This window comes from Rhinopithecus bieti, unplaced genomic scaffold (assembly GCF_001698545.2).
Source record: "Rhinopithecus bieti isolate Rb0 unplaced genomic scaffold, ASM169854v2 scaffold_47298, whole genome shotgun sequence".
In the NCBI taxonomy this organism is placed as follows: domain Eukaryota; kingdom Metazoa; phylum Chordata; class Mammalia; order Primates; family Cercopithecidae; genus Rhinopithecus; species Rhinopithecus bieti.
In genome coordinates, this window is record NW_016818822.1 from 151,771 (window position 1) to 162,054 (window position 10,284).

The 10,284-nt window shown below is 39.5% G+C and overlaps 1 pseudogene; it reads right to left on the reverse strand.

Moving 5' to 3' along the window:
* Nucleotides 1-8,570: 8,570 nt before the first annotated feature.
* LOC108518870 (SNRPN upstream reading frame protein pseudogene) lies at nucleotides 8,571-8,841 on the reverse strand (annotated as a pseudogene).
* Between the last annotated feature and the right edge of the window lie 1,443 nt (nucleotides 8,842-10,284).

Genomic DNA, 10,284 nt, shown 5'->3' on the forward strand with positions numbered 1-10,284 from the left:
TTATTTTTTAATAAGAAAATTTAAAACTCACACACATACCACACTTTGGTTAACATGTTAGCTATTTCACTGCTTACTTATGGTTTTTCCAACATTCTCCAAAACTATAACATAAAAAATATAATCCTTATTATCAAAGTTGGTCATATTCCTTATAAATTGCCTCCTATTTGTAGTCTCTACCATAAAGACCAGTATTTGACTATACTGTCTCTTATGTTATGCTTGAATTCTGATCTCTCCAAGAGATAAACTAATCAAGAGTATAGAATCATATAATCTAATGGTTGGAGGGAAACTTAGAGGTCCCTTCTATAGTAGTCATTATAGACAGCTGTCCAGTCTCTGCTGGAATACTTCTAGGGTAAGCATACAACATAAGTCAGCCCATTACATTATTGGATAACTCTTAGAAAGTTCCCATGTGTATTGAACCACAGTGCACTTTCCATTTTCTACTCTCCCCAGAGAAACAGCTGGTCTTAAAGAATGAAAAGAGCACTGTAGTTGAAGCTAGAAAACCGTTTTTTATTAATTGAGGCGAAGTTCACATGATGTTAAATTAGCCATTTAAAGTGAACAATTTAGTGGTGTTTAATACATTGACACCATTGTGCAACCATTTTCATCACCTAACATTTTCAAACCCCACATCCATTAAGCACTTGCTCGCCATTCCTCCCTCCCCAGATCCCCTGGCAACCACCAGTCTGCTTTCTTTCTCTATGAACTTACCTATTCAGAAAATTTCATATTAATGGAATCATACAATATGTGACCTCTTGCATCTGGCTTTTCACTTAACATAAGTTTTGAGGTTCATTCAAGTTGTAGTGTCAGTAGTTTATTCCTTTTTATGGCTAAGTAATATTCCACTCTATGTATACACTACAATTTTGTATCCATTCACTCGTAAATATTTGAGATGTTTCCAACTTTTGGATATTGTGAACAATGCTGCTATAAATATGTGTGTAAAAGTATTTGAGTATCAGTGTTCAATTCTTTGGGGTATATGCCTAGGGGTGAAATTGCCAGAAGATCTTCTTGAGGTCAAACTCTGTCATTTTCTATCTCTGATGACTCTGGGTAAATTACTTAATTTTTCTGAGCTTCAGTTTCCTTATCCAAAGATTAAATATTCTAATACTCCTAGCACAGAGTCAGGCAGTTAGTACCTGCTTAACAAGTGTTAATTGTCTTTCTTTCTTTGTTCTCCCCTTAACAGTCCTCTGATATATCAGCAACCCCGCAGTGTTTTCTTCCACAAGCTTAACATTCCCTCAATCAGTTTTCATAAGGCATGCTTTCCAGACCTCCCACCATATTAATTATCCTACTCCTGGAAGATGTCAGGAGAGAAAAACTTTTCCTCTAACCTCTTAGGGTCAGTGCCTGCAGGCTGTAAATTAAACTAAAATCAGATGAACAGGAGAAAAGGCACGCACTTTTTATGAATATTTATGTGCACAGTTCACAGAAAAGAAGTGAAACTCAAAGTGGATAGACTCAGAGGCTTATATACCTTTTTAACAAAGCAAAGGGGGTTTTGGCTTCCAGAGATGATAAATTTTGGAGAAGTAACTAGGAAATAGATGAGAGAAGAATACAAGATAAGGCCTAATGGAAGATAAGAGCTATTTTAGTAAGGTCTGTTTATGCCAGTTCATTTTGGCTTCATCTTCCCATCTCCAATGATAAGTAAGAGTTGCTCTTTTCTCCCTAGTATAGGGGGACACCTTCCTCAAAGGGAAATTTATGTCCTGCTTTTAGACTGATAAGGAAAGGACAGAGAACTCTTCCTGCCCCTGTAGATGCACAATTACGTTTAGCTCAAAATAATCCTTATGCCAAAGTGACACATATTGGGGTGGCATATTCTGATCCCCTTCAAAGACAAATAAAGGTAAATTCATAAATAGTTAGCATTGCCTATTTGGTGGGGAAGGAGAGCCTCTGTTAGATGTTAGGGATTGGAAACTACATAAGATGTGTTTTTTGAATTTAAAATTGGGAACATTTTTGTTTTCGTTTTCATTAGAATCACCATTAAGGGCCGGGCGCGGTGGCTCATGCCTGTAATCCAGCACTTTGGGAGGCCGAGGCAGGTGGATCATGAGACAGGAGTTCGAGACCGATCCTGCTAACACAGGAAACTCCATCTCTACTAAAAATACAAAAAATTAGCCGGGCGTGGTGGCAAGCCCTGTACCCAGCTATTCAGGAGGCTGAGTCAGCAAGGAGAATCGCTTGAACCCCGGGAGGCAGAGGTTGCATTGAGCTGAGATTGTGCCACTGCACTCCAGCCTGGGTGACAAGAGTGAGACTCCGTTCCCCGCCCCCCAAAAAAGAAGTCACCATTAAGAAAAGTGAAAAGGCAAGCCCCACAATGGTAGATTTTTAATCCATGTATCCTACAAAACTTCATATCCAATATATATAAAGAACTTCTAAAACAGTAATAAAAAGATAGACAACTCAAATTTTAATGGGAAAATGCTTGCAGGGCACTTCATAAGAGAGTATATCCAATAACCAATAAGCATATTAAAAAGTGTTCAACATTATTATTCGTCAGGAAAATTAAAATTAAAATCACAATACACACCTACCAGCATGGCCAAAGTTAAAAGGACTGAGGGTTGGCAAGGATGTAAAGTATTTCAAATTCTCACATACTGCTGGTAGGAGTGTGTGTTAATTTTCTATTGCTGCATTAAAAATTTGCCACAAATTCAGCAGCTTAGAACAACACACACGTACTGTCTCACAGTTTCTGTAGATCAAGAGTCCGGGCATGACTTCACTGGGTCCTGTGCTCTGGGATATCACAAGGCTGCAATCAAGGTGTCGGCCAGACTTGTATATTTGAGACTTGACTGAGTGAAAATCCACTTCCACGCTCACCCAGATTATTGCAGAATTTATTTCCTTGCACCTGTAGCACTGAGGGCTTCAGTTTCTTTCTGGCTATTGGCCAGAGGCCACTCTCAGCTGCTGAGGCTGCCCCCATTTTCCTGAAACGTGACCCTTTCCACAGACAGTTCACAATATGGCCACTGCTTCTTCCAGGTCAGTAGGAGAATGAGAGCCTAAGATGTGATTTTATCAGTGCAGTGTGCAGTGGGACTATTAATTTCTTTGGTGAAGACTATACATAGTTTTCAAAATTACAATAGCTTTATTAATTTTTCTGATTATAAAAAATGCATAGTTATTATAAAACACTAAAATATACACAAAAGTGGAAGGAAGGTAGCAATCACCTGAAATCCAAACATCCACTGCTACTCTTGATAGTCAATAGCCTCCTCCTAGTCCTCACCATGCATACACACATGCTTATCCTATAATTCTTGAGATAAATGTGTTCATGTCATGTGCTTCTGGAGAGTGGCCTTATGTCCTTGTGTACTGGAGTCAGTGGCCTGGCTATTCCTAACTTATGGTCCTCCTACATCGGGAAGCAGATTTTCTGCTTCTGTTTTCATAATAAGTAATACTCCCTCACCTGGCCCCAATTTTAAAGTGATGCATCTTCATGAAGGGGAAAGGAAAACACCAAAGAAAAATTTTAAACACACACAAAAAAGATAAAAACACAAAAGAAGTTGGGCGCAGTAGCTCACACCTGTAATCCTAGCACTTTGGGAGGCCAAGGCAGGCCTGAGGTCAGGAGTTTGAGACCAGCCTGACCAACATGGCGAAACCCCATCTCTACTTTAAAATACAAAAAATAGCCAGGCATGGTGGCGCACGCCTGTGATCCCAACGACTCAGGAGGCTAAGGCAGGAAAATCGCTTGAACCCTAGAGGCGGCAGTTGCAGTGAGTCAAGACCAAGCCACTGCACTCCAGTCTGGGCAACAGAGTGAGACTCCATCTCAAAAAAACAAGCAATACACACACACACACACACAAGTAAAAGTAAAATGTAAGCGTCATCCCCACTACCCAGATACCAGCATTAACATTTTTCCATCTTTCATATATTCATATAAATGCTGCATAAACCTAGTCTTACCTGTGCCTTCTTGCAGACCTCACTCCTCCTTGCTGTCCTGGAGAGCCGCCTTCCCTCTCCATTTATCTTTCCTATCAGCTTCACATTCTTCCTAGGTTACCACAAGAAGAAAATCTTCTAACCCTGTGTCACCCTCTAGATTCTACTTGATCTCCTTCCATTAATAGCCCTTTAAATTTTTTTTTTTTTGAGACAGGGTCTATCTCTGTCACCCAGGCTGGAGATCAATGGCACTATCATAGCTCACTGCAGCATCAACCTCTTGGGTCCAAGTAATTCTCTACCTCAGACTCCTGAGTGGCTGAGACCATAGCCATGCACTACCACACTTGACTAGGCTTTTATTTTTTATTTTGTAGAAACGGTTTCTCCCTATGTTGCCCAGGCTGGTCTCAAACTTCTGGGCTCAAGGGGTCCCAATATTAATATTCTTTGGCTCATGCCTATAATCCCAAAACTTTGGGAGGCCAAGGCGGGCAGATCACTTGAAGTTAGTAGTTCGAGACCAACCTGGCCAACATTGTGAAAACCCATCTCTACCAAAATTTTTTAAAAATTAGCCAGGTGTGGTGGTGGGCACCTGTAATCCCAGCTACTTGGGAGGCTGAGGCAGGAGAATCGCTTGAACCCGGGAGGCAAAGGATGCAGTGAGCCAAGATCATGCCACTGAGCTGCAGCCCAGGTGACAGAGCAAGACTCCCCCTCAAAAATAAAATATATACATATATGTATATGAAATATCTATATTCTGAATATTGTATTTAGCTCAATACATCTAAAATATCATTTCAGCATGTAATCAATATAAAAATTACTAATTAAATATTTTAGTCTATTTCCATACTAAGTTTTTGTGTATTTTACACTCACAGCACATCTCAATTTGGACTAGCCACATTTCAAATGCTCAATAACCACATGTGGTGAGTGGCTCCCGCAGTAGGCCACAGAGATCTAGCTCATTGCTCCATCTGATGAATTATCACATAGCTTCTCCAGCATCCCCCTAAGGAATTATCTAGCCTCCTGCTACTCAAGTGTGCTCCACTGGCAACATCAATATAACCTGGAGCTTGCTAAAAATGTAGACTCTCAGGCCTCAGCCAGAATCTATTTAAATAAGAATCTGCATTTTAACACTATGTCCAGATGATTTGTTTGCATATGAAACTTTAAGAAGTCTGTTCTGCCCCCTGTTAAACGCTTCCAGTAGCAGGGAGCTCACTATTCCACCCCCAAAGAAGCTCATTCTATAGTTAAATGGTTCTAAATTATTAGAAAAACATTTATCTTTCCTTTACTGAGTATTCCCTATGATCCTGGCACTGTGCTAAGCACTTCACGCAAATTATCTCATTTAAGCCTGGCAGTCTATGAGATAGAGGCTAATTTTGGCTCCTTTTGTTATCGTCGTGGTTGTTTTTTTTTTAATTTTTCATTTTTTTGAGACAGAGTCTCACTCTATTGCCCAGGCTGGGGCCCAGTGGCATGATCTCAGCTCACTGTAACTTCTGCCTCCCAGGTTCAAGTGATTTTCCTGCCTCAGCCTCCTGAGTAGCTGGGATTACAATCGTGTGCCATCATGCCCAGCTAATTTTTTTTATTTTCAGTAGAGACAGGATTTCACAATGTTGGCCAGGCTGGCCTCAAACTCCTGACCTCAGGTGATCCGTCTCCCTCAGCCTCCTAAAGTGCTGGGATTATAGGCATGAGCCACCGTGCCTGGCCCGTTGTTGTTTTAGTATAGAAAAATGTACATTACAGCCAGGAGCAGTGCTCATATCTGTAATTCCAGCACTTTGGGAGGCCAGGGCGGGTGGATCACTTGAGGTCAGGAGTTCGAGACCAGCCTGACCAACATGGTGAAACCCCGTCTTTACTAAAAATACAAAATTAGCCAGGCATGGTGGTGCACGTCTGTAGTTCCAGCTACTTGGAAGGCTGAGGCAGGAGAATCACTTGAACCTGCGAGGCAGAGGTTGCAGTGAGCCAAGATCATGCCACTGTACTTCAGTCTGGACAACAGAGTGAGACCCTGACTCAAAAAAAAAAAAAAAGGGCATTACATTAAATTTACCATTTTAACCATTTTTAAGCAGACAATTCTATGGCATTAAGTACATTCCCAATATTGTGTAACCATCACCACTGTCTATTTCCAGAAATGTTTCATCTTCCCAAACAGAAGCCTATTAATCACTTCCCCTCTCCCCTCTCCCAGCCCCTGGTCACTACTATTCTGCTTTCTCTATGAATTTGCCTATTCTTGGTACCTGATATAAGGGAAATCATACAACATTTGTCCTTTTGTGTCTGGCCTATTTCGATTAACATAATGTTTTCAAGGTTTATCTACATTGGGGCCTGTATCAGAATTTCCTTATTAAGGCTGATTCATATTCCATTGTATGTACAGAGCATGTTTTGTTTATCCATTCTTCTATAGATGAATATTAGGGTTGTTTCCACATTTTGGCTATTATACATGTTATGTACACTGGTGTACAAGAATCTGTTTGAGTCCTTGCTTTCACTTTTTGGGATATATACCTAGGAGAGGAATTGCTGGATCATATGGTAATTCTATGTTCAACTTTTTAAAGAACTGCCAAACTGTTTTCCACAGTGACAGCACTGTTTCATCACAGCCCTTAAAAATATAGCAGTTATTGTGGCTACTTTTATGATCAGAAAATGTTTAAACATGCTGTTTTATGAAAACTGAAATATAGACAATTTTTTTTCCTTTATTGGAAATATTTATTTAACAACAACAACAAAAGAACAGAATACAAAGAGTGGCCCTAACAAACTAATGGTCTATTAATTTTAGTGGCAATCCATATTTCTAGTGATGCTTTTAGAAAACAATGTAACAAACATTTAAAAGTCATGCTAATATTACTAATATTTACACCTTGCATCGCAGTTGGGTAAGTATCCAATTGGATACATAGCCTAGTAAATTTTAGGTACCAAACAAAATTGAACTGATATTCATAACATAATGGTTTATTTTCCTATTTTCCTGGCTATCATATGCCTTATATTTTATAATGAAAAGGGTACCAATTGTTTAAATGTCTTTAAAAACTACCCATCTACCTATATAGCAAGTTTTAACATGATACTTCGAGTCATCCCTTACCCAAGAAATTCATCTGATTCTCTACCCTGTAATGTATACTTCATATAAACTTCTATAATCCTTTATTCATCACCTTCTATAATGTTATCAGTAACCTCACTGGCCTCACTTTGGTGTTTTCTTCTTTAAATCTGCTACTCTAAAACAAAGGTCAGCCATTTTTTTTCTTTTAAATGGCAAGATATTAAATATTTCAGGCTGTACCTGTCACTTGATCTGCACAACTACTCAAAGTTGCCACTGTAGCACCAATGCAACCACAGATCACATGTAATAAGTGAACATGGTTGTGTTCCAATAAAATTTCGGGCCAGATATGTTACCAACCCCTGCTCTAAAGAAATCCTAAACTAGTATTGTTTAGGCAGAACTAGCAGTTGAGACTAGAATAAAATAGGATACAATTAAATATCAGAAAATTAAATGGTCCTACTTGCAGACCATAATGTATGATTTAAATATTATACTTCAAAATTTATAAGAATGTGTGAACTGAACTGATAAGCTAAAAAATTCCTACGTTAAAAAAAAAATCAAATGTGCACACCTATTCAATGAAAAATTGTCTTACTCTGTGGAAGAGCTCGGGACAATGATCAGATTCCACCACCTGCTTGCAACCAAGCCCATGCAATTACTAGAAAATGTTGGATACTGGCCAGGCGCAGTGGCTCACACCTGTAATCCCAGCACTTTGGGAGTCCAAGGCGGGCAGATCACCTGAGGTCGGGAGTTCAATACCAGCCTGGGCAACATGACAAAACCCTATATCTACTAAAAGTACAAAAATTAGCTCGGCATGGTGGCATGCACCTGTAATCCCAGCTACTTGAGAGGCTGAGGCAGGAGAATGGCTTGAACCCTGGAAGCGGAGGCTGCGGTGAGTTGAGATCAAGCCACTGTACTCCAGCCTGGGTGACTGAGACAGACCCTTTAAAAAAAAAAAAAAAAAAAAAAAAAAAAAACTGAAAATGTTGGGTATAAATGATTCAGCAAAGGAGAAATTTTCTCAGAAATTTTCTCGTTGTCTCCTTGCGATTTTAAAACTCAAAATGGTAGGCCTAATTAATTCAAGTTGAGGGGTAATACTGCAAAAAGACATAAAGAAAAGCTAGAAGAGAATTTATCAGTAACCCCCCCCGCTCTTATTTTATAAAAAGTAAATAGTAAACCCTCAGAAATGAGAGCATTCTAATCTTAAAGTCGAAAAAAAGAAAAATCCCAAAGGAAAAAAAAAGGTAATAAATCAAAATCAACTTTGCATAGCCTTTTCCTAAAAAATGAAAGCAACAAACATAGAAAGACAGGCTAAATAAATCTATATTACATTGAAAAATTACAGATTATATCTTTATTACATTTTCCTTGGCATCAGATTCCTTGCTGTTCCAATACGGTTTTAAAAACTTCTTGGTGTCTCAGTTAAGAATGCCTGTCTCAGTTCAGCCTGGAAATTCACCACAGGTGCTTGCTGCTGCTGAGAAGGCCTCGGGTATAACTGACATTCTTGGTTCTCAGTGAGGTGGTCCTTTTGCGTTTAACTTGGACTTCCACCTCTTGCACGTGCTGGTCTGTAGTCCGTCTCAGGTGTTAGTGATCCCTCGCTCGCTCCAGCGCGTCACTAACAGCTCCTCGGGCATCAGAGACCTCTAGTGGCCAGCTGCTCTGCTCTGCCAACAAAGATTTAAACACACACAACACACACACACACACACACACACACACACACACACACATCCCATTGCCCAGTGAAACACACGTTAATGTAATCTTTCTGGGATTTCTTTTTATGATATTTGTTTCTTCAAATAAATGTTTTGTTCATTCCCATGGAATTCTAAACATGCTTTTAAAGGAATAATATTTTAGAAATGTACTTACCTTGAAATATACAATTTTCCAAATAATATGCAGCCAACAGAAATTATGTTTATGGGAACTATGTAATAATAATTAATAAACCCTACCATCTGTAGACTGCCTACTATATTCCAGAAACTTTACGTACACCAACTCTAATCCTTACAGCAACCCCGTGTAGCCTTTAGCCTCTGACAGACCAGGTTTCGCTAGCTGTGTGGTCTTGCATAAGTACCCAACCACCCTGTCTTCAAGTTTCCTCACCTGTGAAAACAAGGATCTACCAGACTTATCTCTGGACTTACTGAACATTCAAATGAGCTGATTCATATAAGGCACCTGGAACAGAGCCTGACACATCGTAAGCACTCAATACATGTCTATTATCACCATAAAGGGGCGTGCCTTAAAATTTAAACATGACAGAATAAAATCAAACCATGACAGTACCAGAAGAAGATGTAGGTGAACAGTATTATAACTCTGGGGTGAGGAAGACCTTTCTAAGCACACTACAAAAGGTAGAGACAATAAAAGCAAAGGATTAATAAAACTGACCACTCAATGAAAATAACTTCTGAACAGCAGAAAACACCACCAAGTTAGAAGAAAAGCAATAAATTGGAGGAAAAAAAGGCAGGGCACGGTGGCTCATGTCTGTAATCCTAGCACTTTGGGAGGCTGAAGCAGGCAGATCACCTGAGGTCGGGAGTTCAAGACCAGCCTGGCCATCATGGGAAAACCCTGTCTCTACTAAAAATACAAAATTTAGCTGTGCGTGATGGCGCACACCTGTAATCCCAGCTACTCGGGGAGAAGGGAAGGAGAATCACTTGAACCCAGGAAGCGGAGGTTCCAGTGAGCTGAGATCACACCACTGTACTCCAGCCTGGGTGACAGAGCAAGACTCTGTCTCCAAAAAAAAAAAAAAAAAAATAACAAAAAAAAAAAAAAAAATAATATTAATTCACACAAAAAAAAAAGATAACATATTTGATGGACAAAAGGTTATTGTCTTTAATATACAGTGAGCTTTACAAGTTAAAAGAAACCTGTAAATATTTTTTAAAAGAAACTTGTAAAGCTCACAGTACATTAAAGGGGAGGAGAGGATAGTGAGAGATGAGGTCAGGGAGGTACCAGGGGTGGGGAGATCAAGTGGGGCTCTGTGTATCATGCCGAGGACTTTGGATTCTATTCTAAGTGTACAAACAGCAGAGCAGGACCGTTTGACGTGGCCATTTTATCCACAG